Consider the following 14,265-nt stretch of genomic DNA (forward strand, 5'->3'; position numbering starts at 1 on the left):
GTTTCAACAGTGAACCGGGGAAGACCATACACATAATCATGGAACTTGTCTAAACCGGTTAGCAAGCCCAGGCACTCCTTTTCGATCTGCGCGTAGCGCTGCTCTGTGGGGGTCATGGCCCGCGAGGCATAGGCGACCCGGGCCCATGACGCAGTGTCATCCCGCTGCAGGAGCACTGCCCCAATGCCGGACTGGCTGGCATCAGTCGAGATTTTAGTGGCCCGAGACGTGTCGAAAAACGCCAGTACCGGTGCAGTGGTGAGCTTGAGTTTGAGCTCCTCCCATTCCTGCTGGTGTGTGTGCTGCCACTGGAACTCCGTGGACTTTTTGGCAAGGTGGCGCAGAGCAGTCGTGTGGGAGGCAAGGTTGGGAATGAACTTCCCCAGGAAGTTGACCATGCCTAGGAAGCGTAGTACTGCTTTCTTGTCTGCCGGCTGCGGCATGGCTGTGATGGCGCTCACCTTGTCTGCATCCGGACGGACCCCTGACCGGGAAATGTGGTCCCCCAGGAACTTCAGCTCGGTTTGGCCGAAAGAACACTTGGCTCAGTTGAGGCGCAGGCCGTTTTCACGTATGCGTGCAAAGACACGTTAGAGACGATAGATGTGCTCCTGTAGTGTGGTGGACCAGATGATGACGTCGTCCACGTAGATGCGCACCCCTTCGATGCCTTCCATCATCTGCTCCATGATCCTATGAAAGACCTCGGATGCCAAGATGATGCCAAATGGCATTCGGTTGTAGCACAGCTTTCGGCTGGACGGATCTAGTTGGATCAGCCAAAAGCCTTTAGAGGCATCCAGTTTGGTAAATATTTTCGCCTGGGCCATTTCACTCATGATCTCTTCCCGTTTGGGTATGGGGTAATGTTCCCTCATAATATTGTCATTGAGATCTTTTGGGTCAATACAGATCCGGAGCTCACCGGAGCGCTTCTTGACACACACCATGGAGCTGACCCACGGCGTGGGCTCCGTGACCCTGGATAGGACCCCTTGGTCCTGGAGATCCTGCAGCTGCTGCTTGAGGCGGTCTTTGAGTGGCGTATGGACCCTGCGAGGTGCGTGAATGACCGGGGTGGCGTCCGGTTTGAGCCAAATTCTATAGGTGTATGGCAGTGTTCACATGCCCTCGAATGCCTCCTGGTTGTGGGCGAGGAGTGATTTGAGCTGTGCGTTAAACTCTGCATCCGGGAAGTCAGACGTTCCGTCTGGAGAGAGAGAGTGGACTCGTTGCACGAGGTGGAGAGCCTTGCATGCCTGTGCGCCTCGCAGGGACTCCTTCGATGAGCCGACTATCTCGAATGAGAGTGTGGCCGTGTGTGTGTTGTGTGTCACCTGGAGCTGGCAGGAACCCATAGCCGGGTTCTGCACCGGGACGGCCGAATTGGTGGTCTGACCTTCATGGCGTAGTAGGCTGACCATGCTATGAGGTTGGCGGAGGCGCCAGTGTCCAGGCGGAAAGTTATCGGCGATCGGTTGACCGTCAGGGTGGCACACCATTCATCACCCGGATTGATCGTGTTAACTCAGTTCCCATCAATGACCGCAACACGGAAGGCGCCTCGGTCATCTGTGTCACCGGTCTGGATGTCGTCTGGGCAAGATTCGTAATGGGGAGGCTGAATGGTCCGCACGTCCCTGCGAGGTTGTCGGAATTGTGGAAGATTGACAGGTTGAGCTGCTCGACAGTAAGCAGCGTAGTGGCCCACCTTGCCACTGCGTAGGCATTGTCGGGTTCTTGCGGGACATTGCCACTTTAAATGTGCAGCTCCACAGTTGCCACACGTCGTGACGTCATGACGTTCGTTGCGCCACTGCGCATGCGCAGTTCGGTCTTGCATCGGGCGCGCCTGCGCATCACGTCCCTCGGTGTTGCCGTAGGTTTTGGCGCCCACAAGTGCGGGAGGCCTCGAAAAGCGCGCAAAATGGCCGGCGTCGTCCGGGCCACGGGCCGAGAGGAACTCGATCGCCTGGACCCGTTCGGCCTCGTGGGACACCTGGCTCGCCGATCTGGCCACGTAGGACCCCCGCCGCGCCGATTCGGTCACCTGAAATTGTGCATAGCGGCTAGTCGCGTTCGCTAGGCTTCGATTGCGGAGGCTAAGGTGTGGCCTTTTATTTTTAAAAGCTGCTGGCGTAGGGTGCCCGAGGTGACCCCAAAAACGATCTGGTCCTGAATCATGGAGTCTGAGGTGGTGTCGTAACCGCAGGACTGCGCGAGGATGCGGAGATGGGTAAGGAATGACTGAAAGAGCTCATCCTTACCTTGCAGGCGCTGCTGGAAGACATATCTCTCAAAGCTTTCGTTGACCTCGATGTTGAAGTGTTGGTCGAGCTTGAGAAGGACCGTCTTGTATTTGGATTTGTCCTCGCCTTCCGCGAACACCAGGGAGTTGTAGACATGGATGGCGTGTTGCCCTGCGGTGGTGAGGATGGCGATCTTTCTGGTATCTGAGGCGCTCTCTCTTTTGTTGGCTTCCAGAAAGAGCTGGAAGCGCTGCTTGAACAACGTCCAATTTACGCCGAAGTTCCCAGCGACTTGCAGCGGCTGCGGTGCGTTTCATAGAATTTACAGTGCAGAAGGAGGCCATTCGGCCCATCAAGTCTGTACCAGCTCTTGGAAAGAGCACCCTACCCAAGGTCAACACCTCCACCCTATCCCCATAACCCAGTAACCCCATCCAACACTAAGGGCAATTTGTCATGGCCAATCCACCTAACCTGCACATCTTTGGACTGTGGGAGGAAACCGGAGCACCAGGAGGAAACCCACGCACACATAAGGAGGATGTGCAGACTCCGCACAGACAGTGACCCAAGCCGGAATCAAACCTGGGACCCTGGAGCTGTGAAGCAATTGTGCTATCCACAATGCTACCGTGCTGCCCTGTTGACGTGTCCATGGCGCAGGATGGCAGATTTGTGGGTAGGTGTCAAATCACTCCTGGTATCATGAAGTGTTAGGTACTCTGATACACAGACGAACCAACACGGTTGCGAATGGTACAACGCAGTTTTATTTCAATGAACTATTAACATATTAAACTCTGGTATTCAGCACACGGTGAACCTCTGAGTGGCTGGCAATGAGGTCTGTGCCCTGAGCCCTCTCCTGCTCGAGTGTCCAGGAAGTGTCTTGTTCCCTGCTTTGTACTGTGTATGCTGTGTCCACAACATCCTTGTCAATCTCCACCTATTGCTGGCCCTCTATCCTGTCCCACGCCCCCTCTTCCATCCCCCCCCCCCCCCCCCCCCCCCAGTTTAAATCTGATCTTATTTCCAGTTCGCTCCAGCTTTGACAAACAGCCATCCAGTCTAGGAACCTCAGCTCTGTCCCCTCTCCATAGATGCTGTCAAACCTGTTGAGATTGTCAGGCATTTTCTGTTTTTGTTAATACTTCTGGGGATCCAGGTGCGAATCCCACCATGGCTGATGATGGGGAAATTTGAATTCAATGCAAATCGTTGTCACAAAAATCCATCTATCGTTTCAGGCAAGCAAGGGAAATTGCCATCTTTCTCTGGTCCGGACTTGATGTTACTCCAGTCCCACAGCAACACTGTTGAATTAACAGTCTGAAAATGTCCATTCAGGTCTAGGGCAATTGGGGATAGGGTTAAATGCTGGCCCAGCCAGCGACACCCACATCCCTTGAAGCCAAACCATGTTTCCGAAATTTAAAACTAGTTGCAATCAACAGGTTACCAATATTCCCTGAGCTGCAGCCTCCAAGCGAGGGGCTGCCAAAAGCTTGTCAATGTTTAGAGTCCGGCTACATCCTTGCATCAGTTCCAGCCAACAGCATACCAATATTTCCCTGGCCTGCTGCCTTCAAAATAATTGCAGCCAACAGCTTACCAATATTTTCTAGGCTGCCGCCTTAAAATATTTACAGTTGTTTATAAAGGGGAAAAATAGTATTTTAAAATGCAAATAAAATATTTTAAAATGAAATGCACTTTGATCTGTCATTCTTAAAAACAACTATGCGAGTTTGTAACCTTTGTCACTGTAAACATCAGTGCTATGGCCTTCAAGTTTTTGTTTTAGTAACTAAACATCTCAGCAGTTTTATAACCAGACTGAGTGAACAATGTTTCTGTGCGGCAACATTTTATGACTCACATTTTAAGCAATCTCTATAAAGCCATAAATGATTATAGTAATACATGTAATTTTTTCTTTGTTTATACAGCTAGGCCTACCACATGTTATATATAAATTCTAAATGTAAACATATATATAATGAATTTATTTAATACCAGTATAGTTACTGCCTCTTGCCCTTCATCGTTTCCATTATGAAAGTGTGTTTTGCAATGTGAGTATAGCTGGCACCTTCCACACCGTATAGCCATTTTCATGTGAGCCTGGACAGGAAGTGTGAACGTGCATCTGTGGGAGCCAAAAATAGGCTTCACCATGTCCATAACTAGCATTCATACATGCATTCTTCTAACAACAATTGGTCCATAGTTGTAAGGGATAGGAAGCTTAACAACATTTTTTCTGCACTCTAACCTGTGAATACTTCCTGGACTCAGATGAACCAACTCAATGCACATCAGGCCTCCAATCTGGGGAATATCTACTTGCTCACCATTCAGTGCATTTAGGCACTGATTCAAGAGGAGGGCCACAGAAAGGCAGAGAAGCTATTCTATGCTATTTATAGATACCATGAATTGAACCATTCTTCCTGTGGTGGTATAGTACACCACTGTTTTGACAAAAATTTGGCTTTAACAAGGTGATGGTCAATACACTGAAGCTGAAAAGATACAAGCAGTCTGGATTCCTCACTGAATCCTGGATAACATGATTTTTCTTTCCCCGCCCCTCTACTTTCCTATAATTCTATAACACCACCGTACAAGGGGAAAGTCAGGTTGAGAGAAGACTGCAGGTATTACTGTTGGGGAGGGTTTATACTATGTCATGTGAGAGTACCTTTAAGACATGGATGTTTAAGCAATGTACCTTTAAGAAAACAGTGATGTCAGAGAGTGGGTGGAGCTGGGCTTTAGATCAGCCATTTTGCAGTTTTAAGTTTCAGTTTGGAGGAAAAGAGCTAGGTGTGTGTCTGTGTTTTGCAGTGAGCTGGATTTGCTGTGATGTCTGCCATGTAAGACTATCTGGATCATTTGGGTGATTTAAACTCAATAGTAAAGCCTTTAACCTGATGTGATTCTGTTTAAAGGTGTTAAGTCTCTTGGAAGTTTGAAGGAATCTTTGAGGAATTATTTACTGTTGCAATCTTTTCTGAGTTATCTTTGAAGTAAGGGGTGTTAAGAGATCCAATGTTTATTTAAGATGTTAAGTTGAGTTCATGGAATAAACATTGTTTTGTGTTTAAAAACCCACGTGTCCATAATTGTAATCCCACACCTAGGGAACAAGCCGTGTGCTCGGAAAAGCAACAAATAGCATTAAAGGGGAGGTTGGTTGAACTCCGTGATACATTTTAGGGGTTCTGAAAACACTTCTCCCATAACAATTGGGGGCTCATCCGGGATAAAAGTCGATCTATTAGATTGGCTTTTGTGAACTTAAAGATAGTGAAGGATTGTTGCTTTTCCGGTGTGGTATTTTAAGTTAAGTGGGGAGAGTGTTGTGAACAATGGCTCTTTCAGAGGCTCAGAAGTTTTTGGGGGTGGAGAATGTCACACGTAGTACTTTACGGACAGAAACGAAAAGCAGACTGTTAGATTTGGCAAGAACATTGCAGTTAACATTACCTGACAAAATGTGAAAAGATGAGGTAATTATGGCGGTGGTTAAGCATTTAAAGTTGCCTGAGATAGAGTTTGACTCATTGGAAATGGCAAAAATTCAGTTGCAAATTAAACAAATGGAGCATGAGAAAGAATTAAAGCAGCTTGAATACGAGAGTGAGAGAGAGGAAAAAGAAAGAGAAAGAGAGAGAGAGGAAAAAGAAGAGAGAATAAAGGAGAAAAGAAAGAATAGCCCTAGCAGAACAAAAAGAAAGGGAGATACAGATCAGGGAAAAAGATAAAGAGAGGGAGTTTGAACTTCAGAAAATGGCCATGAAACATTACAATCCGTTAAAATTGGCAGACGTAAAGGGAAACGTACAGTTGGATGATAGTGATGAGGATAGTGAGAAAGAGCATCATAGTCGAAGGCTTGGTGGGAATCTATTTAAATATGTCCAAGCATTGCCAAGGTTTGATGAGAAGGAAGTGGAAGCCTTTTTCATTTCATTTGAGAAGGTAGCTAAACAAATGAAATGGCCACAGAACATGTGGGTGTTACTGATTCAAACAAAGCTGGTAGGTAGAGCTAGTGAAGTGTTTGCATCACTACCGGAGGAGGTATCTGGAACGTATGAGGAGGTGAAGAAATCCACCTTAAGTGCATATGAGCTAGTGCCTGAAGCTTTACAGACAAAGGTTTAGAAATTTAAGGAAAGAATTTGGTCAAACATACATGGAGTTTGAAAGGCTCAAACAGAGTAATTTTGATAGGTGGATAAGGGCTTTGAAAATAGACCAAATGTATGAAGCTCTCAGAGAACTTATACTTTTGGAGGAGTTTAAAAATTCAATTCCTGATGTAGTGAGAACTCATGTGGAAGGACAGAGAATTAAAACTGCGAGATTAGCAGCGGAAATGGCAGATGATTATGAATTAGTTCATAAATCAAAGATTGGTTTCCGACATCAGTTTCAGCCGGTGAGGGATAGAAACTGGGGACATGAGAAATACTCAAGTTGTAAAGGTAAAGGTAATCTGATGGGAGACAATAAAGAGAGTGTACCTCAGGTTAAAAAATAAATCCAGGAGGGTGGAAAAGAAATGAAAAGTTTCAGATGTTTACACTGTAATAAACTAGGCCATGTAAAGTCACAGTGTTGGTGGTTGAAGAAAAGCACTGGGAAGGTTGATGTGGTAAAACAGGATAAGACAGTGGGGTTTGTTCGCGTGGTAAAGGAAAGCCCAAGGGAAGCGAAGGAGGTGCAAACAATTGTACAGCCTGTTCAAGAAGTAATTGTTAAGAAGGTGCCAGATGTATTTAAATAATTTACTTGTGTGGGTAAAGTTTACTCATGTGTATCAGGAGGAGCAGGTAAAGAAGTCACAATTTTAAGAGATAGAGGGGCTAGTCAATCTTTAATGGTAAGAGATGAGGAATTATGTAGTTTGGGAAGAATATTGCCAGAAAAGGTGGTGATATGTGGAATTCAGGGTGAGAGTAGTGTTCCATTATATAAGGTAAGGTTGGAAAGTCCCGTGCAGAGTGGTGAAGTGGTAGTAGGAGTAATAGATAAACTATCATAGATTATCATAGAATTTACAGTGCAGAAGGAGGCCATTCAGCCCATCGAGTCTGCACCGGCTCTTGGAAAGAGCACCCTACCCAAGGTCAATACTTCCACCCTATCCCCATAACCCAGTAACCCCACCCAACACTAAGGGCAATTTTGGACACTAAGGGCAATTTATCATGGCCAATCCACCTAACCTGCACATCTTTGGACTGTGGGAGGAAACCGGAGCACCCGGAGGAAACCCACGCACACACGGGGAGGATGTGCAGACTCTGCACAGACAGTGACCCAAGCCGGAATCGAACCTGGGACCCTGGAGCTGTGAAGCAATTGTGCTATCCACAATTCTACCGTGCTGCCCTTATCCTGAACTAAAAATATCCGCCTCATCCTCCACCTGTTCTTGTTTCAACCATCTGATCAAAAATCATTTCTGATAATTGCACTTCTTGTCCAGGAATACAGTTTATCTTGGATAATGATATAGCTGGATCGCAGGTGGGAGTGATGCCTACTGTGGTTGATAAGCCATTGGAAAATCAGTCAACTGAAGTGTTGAAGGACGAATATCCTGGGATTTTTCCGGATTGTGTAGTAACAAGGTCGCAAAGTCACAGGTTAAGACAAGAGGAGAAATCAAAGAGTGAAGATGAAGTTGAAGTGCAATTATCAGAAATGATTTTTGATCAGATGGTTGAAACAAGAACAGGTAGAGGATGAGTCGGATATTTTTAGTTCAGGAAAATTGGCGGAGTTACAACAGAAAGATGTAGAAATAAAACGGATATATCAGAAAGCATATACGGAAGAGGAATCCGAGAGTATACCAGAGTGTTATTATCGTAAAAATGATGTCTTGATGAGAAAGTGGAGACCTGTACATATGCAGGCGGATGAAAAGTGGGCAGGAGTTCATCAAGTAGTTTTGCCAGTAGGGTATAGAAAGGTGTTGCAAGTTGCACATGAGGTACCAGTGGGAGGTCATTTGGGAATAAGGAAAACTCAAGCTAAAATCCAGAAACATTTTTATTGGCCTGGACTACATAAAGATGTAGTTAAATTTAGTCAATCATACCACACATGTCAAGTGATAGGGAAACCTCAAGCAGTGATAAAACCAGCGCCCTTAATACCCATTCCAGCATTTGAGGAACCTTTTACAAGGGTCCTAATCGATTGTGTTGGACCGCTTCCTAAAACAAAAAGTAGGAAACAAAATCCTTTGACTGTAATTGATGTGTCTACTAGGTTTCCAGAGGCCATTCCAGTACATAATATTACAGCTAAAAGGATTGTGGCAGAGTTACTTAAATTCTTTACTAGATATGGACTACCCACAGAAATTCAATCGGATCAAGGAACAAATTTTACTTCAAAGTTATTCAAAGAAGTTATGGACAGCTTAGGAATAAAACAATTTAAATCAACTGCGTACCATCCAGAATCGCAGGGAGCATTAGAAAGGTGGCATCAGACATTAAAGACAATGTTGAGGGTGTATTGTCCAGATTATCCAGAGGACTGGGATAAAGGAAACACATTCGTATTGTTTGCAATTAGAGATGCACCTAATGAGTCTACCAAATTTAGTCCTTTTTAACTAATTTTTGGTCATGAGGTAAGAGGACCACTTAAATTGATTAAAGAAAAATTGGTGGGTGAGAAATCAGAAATTACACTACTGGATTACGTGTCAAATTTTAGGGAACGATTAAATAGAGCAGGTGAATTGGCTAGACAGCATTTGAAAGTTGCACAAAATGTGATGAAACGGGTAGCGGACAAGAAATCCAAAGTTCGTAGTTTTGCCAGTGGGGATAAAGTTTTAGTGTTGTTACCAGTGGTAGGTGAGCCTTTAAAAGCTAGGTTTTGTGGACCGTATCAGATTGAAAGGAAATTAAGTGAGGTGAATTATGTGGTTAAAAACACCAGATAGAAGGAAGACTCACCGAGTGTGTCATGTGAATAAGCTTAAAAGGTACTTTGAAAGGGAAGGAGAGAAAAAGGAAGTTTTAATGATTCTAACTCAAAGTGACGAACCAAATCCAGATGACTGTGAATTTGACATACCTCAAATTAAATTGGAAAATGAGGATGTTCTTAAAAATTGGGATGAATTGTTAAGTTACCTTCCAAAGGAAAAACAAACTGACCTGAAAGAGTTATTGATATCACATGGGCAAGTTTGTAGAGATAAATTGGGAAGTACTAAAATGGCTATACATGATGTAGATATGGGAAATGCTGTTCCTATCAAACAACATCCATATAGACGTAATCCTTTAAAATTGGCCCAGGTTAACAAAGAGATTGAGGGTATGCTTAAAAATGGCATAATTGAAGTGGGTTGCAGCCAAAGGAGCTCACCCATAGTGATGGTACCTAGACCAGATGGTACCCAACGGTTGTGTGTGGACTATAGAAAGGTGAATGCAGTTACAAGAACGGACTCGTATCCTGTCCCACCATTGAAGGATTGCATGGAGAAAGTGGGACAATCTGCTTTTATTTCCAACTTCCAGACATGGAAAGAACATTTTCAACATCGTATGGAGTTCTTCGATCGACTTCAGGTGGCGGGTTTGGTGATGAACCTAGCCGAAAGTGAATTTAGAGAAGCCCAAATCACTTTCCTTGAGGAGTTTCTGATACCCTCAAGACGAAGGGTGGCAATGCGATCTCTTAACCAGAATGAATTTGATCGAACCTTTGTGCAAAAGTTTTGTGGCGTGATTACTCCACTGATGGATTGCTAAAGAAACCTAAAAGATTTCAATGGACAGCAGACTTTCAACAGGCATTTGACTGCCTGGAAGCTGTGATTTGACTGCCTGGAAGCTGTGATCACCAATGCTCCTGTATTGGAGAATTGCAAGGGACTCTGTGGTCAGATTGAACTAAAGTATCTGATTCTAAAGAGAAATGCAGAGGAGTTGAGGAATGGATGGATCGTGCAGAGACTTTGTTCAAAGAGATAGCAGGTTGACTGTGTATTTACCTCTGGAAAGGCCAGACAAGATCGATACCAGCAACCATCAGCACTGTCAATTGAGAAGGATTTCGGCTGAAGAAGATCAAAGAAAAATGGACTATATTATTATACCTGTTTGCATGTGTTGTTTTTTTTTAAAAACGAAAAGGTATATTTACTGTGTAAATTTCTTAGTGGATGGTGCAAAAGTGAAAAATGAAACCATCTTGAAGTTGATGGGGTTTTTTTTCTTGGGGGGAGGTGTCATGTGAGAGTACCTTTAAGACATGGATGTTTAAGCAATGTACCTTTTAGAAAACAGTGATGTATGAGAGTGGGTGGAGCTGGCCTTTAGATCAGCCATTTTGCAGTTTTAAGTTTTAGTTTGGAGGAAAAGTGCTGGGTGTGTGTCTGTGTTTTGCAGTGAGTTGGATTTGCTATGATGTCTGCCATGTAAGACTATCTCTGGATCATTTGGGTGATTTAAACTCATAATAGTTAAGCCTTTAACCTGATGTGATTCTGTTTATAGGTGTTAAGTCTCTTGGTACTTTGAAGGAACATTTTGAGGAATTATTTACTGTTGCAATATTTTCTAAGTTATCTTTGAAGTAAGGGGTGTTAAGAGATCCATTGTTTATTTAAGATGTTAAGTTGAGTTCATGGAATAAACATTGTTTTGTGTTTAAAAACCCACGTGTCCATAATTGTAATCCCACACCTAGGGAACAAGCCATGTGCTAGGAAAAGCAACAAATAGCATTAAAGGGGGAGGTTGGTTGAACTCCATGATACATTTTAGGGTTCTGAAAACACCTCTCCCATAACAACTAACTTGGCAGGGGGTGGGATCCTATGAGTAGGTTCAGCAGGGGGAGATGCACAAAGAAAATTAGAAGTGACAGCAAGTGAATCAGGGAGGTATACAAGTTTTAGGCCCGTTAAGTCTCAAAAGAGTTTGGCAAGATTGGATGGTATCAATTTAAGGCAAGGAATCTGACAAATAAGGCAGATGAGTTGAGGGCACAAATTAAAACATGGGAGTATGATGTCATGGTTGAGAGAGGGGCAGAATTGGCAGTTCAATATTCCAGGATGTAGGATCATCAAACAAGGTAGGGAAGGAGGTAAAAGAGGAGGGAGTGTTGCAATTTTGATCAGGGTATCAATTACAGTAGTAAGGAGGGATAATATCTCAGAAAGCTCTTCAAATTAAGTCATATTGGTTGTGGTATTATCAGGTATTGCAGTACCCGAGAGGCTGAAGACCATTGGTTAAACCTAGGAGTTTACCATTGGCTGTTTAGTATGTAGCTCCGCCCTGACAGGCGGGGTATAAGAACTGGTGCCGTCCCAGCAGCCCTCATTTCTGTACCGAAGCTGCTGGGGAACAGTTCTAGTCTATTAAAGCCTTCAGTTATGTTACTACCTCGTCTTTGATTGTAATTGATCGTGCATCAATTTAATAGACTACACTTAAGCTGAAAGGATGGATCTCCGAATCAAGCCGGAGTGTCTACAACTCAGCCCCCACGCGGCGATATTTAAGCACTGGCTGGCATGCTTTAAAGGCTACCTTGAGACTGCCGTAGGCAACCCCTCAGGAGAACAGAAACTGCATCTCCTGCACTCAAGGGTAAGCCCTGGGATCTGCACCCTCATCGAGGAGGCGGAGGACTTTGATGCTGCGATCGAACTGTTAAAAGGACATTATATCCGCCCTGTAAACCAGGTCTACGCACGTCACCTACTTGCAACTAGACGGCAAAGCCCCGGGGAATCATTGGAGGAGTTCTACCGTGCGCTACTGGTGCTGGGCAGAAACTGTGGCTGCCCGCAAGTTTCGGGGAGCGAGCACACGGAACTCCTAATCCGGGATGCCTTCGTAGCAGGTATGAGCTCCTCAGAGATCCGCCAAAGACTCTTAGAAAAAGACACCCTGGGACTTAGAGAGGCACGGGCCCTGGCAGGGTCCATGGATGTTGCCTCCAGAAACGCGCAGTCCTATGCGCCCGACCGCGCGGCGGCCCCCTGGGCTGCGTAGCATCCCGCAGCGGCAGTCCCACAGACCTTCTCCGTGTCCCCACAGGCCTGCGCTGTAAGACGGCCCGCTAACTCCATCGGGCCCCGCTGTTTCTTCTGCTGGCAGGCGAAGCACCCCGTCCTTTTGAATGCCTCCACATGGACTTCAAAGGCCCCCTCCCCTCCACAGACCGTAACACGTATTTCCTGAACGTGATTGACGAGTACTCCCGGTTCCCATTCGCCATCCCCTGCCCAGACATGACCGCAACCACCGTCATCAAGGCCCTCCAGGGTCTCTTTACGCTATTCGGTTTCCCCGCGTACATACACAGTGATAGGGGGTCCTCCTTTATGAGCGACGGACTGCGTCAATTCCTGCTCAACAGGGGCATTACCTCAAGCAGGACGACCAGTTACAACCCCCGGGGAAATGGGCAGGTAGAGAGGGAGAACGGAACAGTCTGGAAGACCGTTCTACTGGCCCTACAATCCAGGAATCTCCCGCTGGCAAGAAGTCCTCCCGCTGAAGGCCCTCCACGCCATCCGGTCTCTGCTCTGTACATCTACCAACCAGACACCTCATGAACGTCTCCTTGGCTTCCCCAGGAAGTCCTCCTCCGGGACCTCACTCCCAACCTGGCTAGCAACACCCGGACCCATCCTGCTTCGGAAGCATGTGCGGGCGCACAAGTTGGACCCGTTGGTCGAGAGGGTCCACCTGCTGCACGCTAACCCCCAGTACACCTACGTGGCATTCCCTGATGGCCGGCAAGATACAGTCTCCCTTCCGGACCTGGCGCCCGCCGGACCTCACATGCACCCGAACCATTACCCGCCCCCCCTCCACAGCATCTCACAGGAGGGTCAGTCCTCCCGCCACTCCTGCCTAGGCCCTCCCACCCACCGACGCCCCCTACAGGCGCCCCCCTCTCGTGTCAACCGTTTGCCCCACCAGCGCCGTCTAGGGGTGACGAAGCTGCCATGGAGGCTGAAGCCACGCTCCCGGAGTCGCAGACGCCCGGACCCCCACTAGAATCACCACCGAAGCCCAGACGATCCAGGAGGATGACCAAGCCACCCGACCGACTGATTGCTTCACTGTAACTGTAAATGAACACTGAATGTATATATCGTCCACGCTTGTAAATATTCTCGACAACTCTGTAAGGAGGTATCACGGTACCTCCATATCTGATCATACCATGTTAGATGCAATTGTAACCACTGGCCACCACCCCCGCCAGACTCTTTTTTAACAGGGGGTGTATGTGGTATTATCAGGTATTGCAGTACCCGAGAGGCTGAAGACCATTGGTTAAACCTAGGAGTTTACCATTGGCTGTTTGGTATGTAGCTCCGCCCTGACAGGCGGGGTATAAGAACCGGTGCTGACCCAGCAGCCCTCAATTCTGTACCGAAGCTGCTGGGGAACAGTTCCAGTCTATTAAAGCCTTCAGTTATGTTACTACCTCGTCTTTGATTGTAATTGATCATGCATCATTGGTAGAACTTAAAAACCAAAAAGAAACAATAGCATTGCTGGGAGTGTCCTATTGGCCCCAAACAATCCGAGAGGAATAGAAGAGCAGATATAGAATTTAGAATTCCTCCAGTGCAGAAGGTGGCAATTTGGCCCATCGAGCCTACACCGATCCTCTGAAAGAGCACCCTACCGTGGCCTATTCCCCCACCTTATCCCCATAACCTGATCTAACCTGCACATCCTTGTACACTGAGGGGCAATTTAGCATGGCCAATCCACCTAACCCACACATCTTTGGACTGTGGGAGGAAACCGGAGCACCCAGAGGACAGCCACACCAGGAAAATTTCAGAGGAGTGTAAAGGTAATAGGCTAGTGATAATGAGGGATTTCAACTTCCCCAACATTAACTGGGGTAGTCATAGCGTGAAAGGGTTAGAGGGAGTGGAATTCTTAAAATGCATCCGGCAGAACCTCTTAACCCAGTACAT

The sequence above is a fragment of the Scyliorhinus torazame genome, chromosome 8, assembly GCF_047496885.1.
Source record: "Scyliorhinus torazame isolate Kashiwa2021f chromosome 8, sScyTor2.1, whole genome shotgun sequence".
Classification (NCBI taxonomy): domain Eukaryota; kingdom Metazoa; phylum Chordata; class Chondrichthyes; order Carcharhiniformes; family Scyliorhinidae; genus Scyliorhinus; species Scyliorhinus torazame.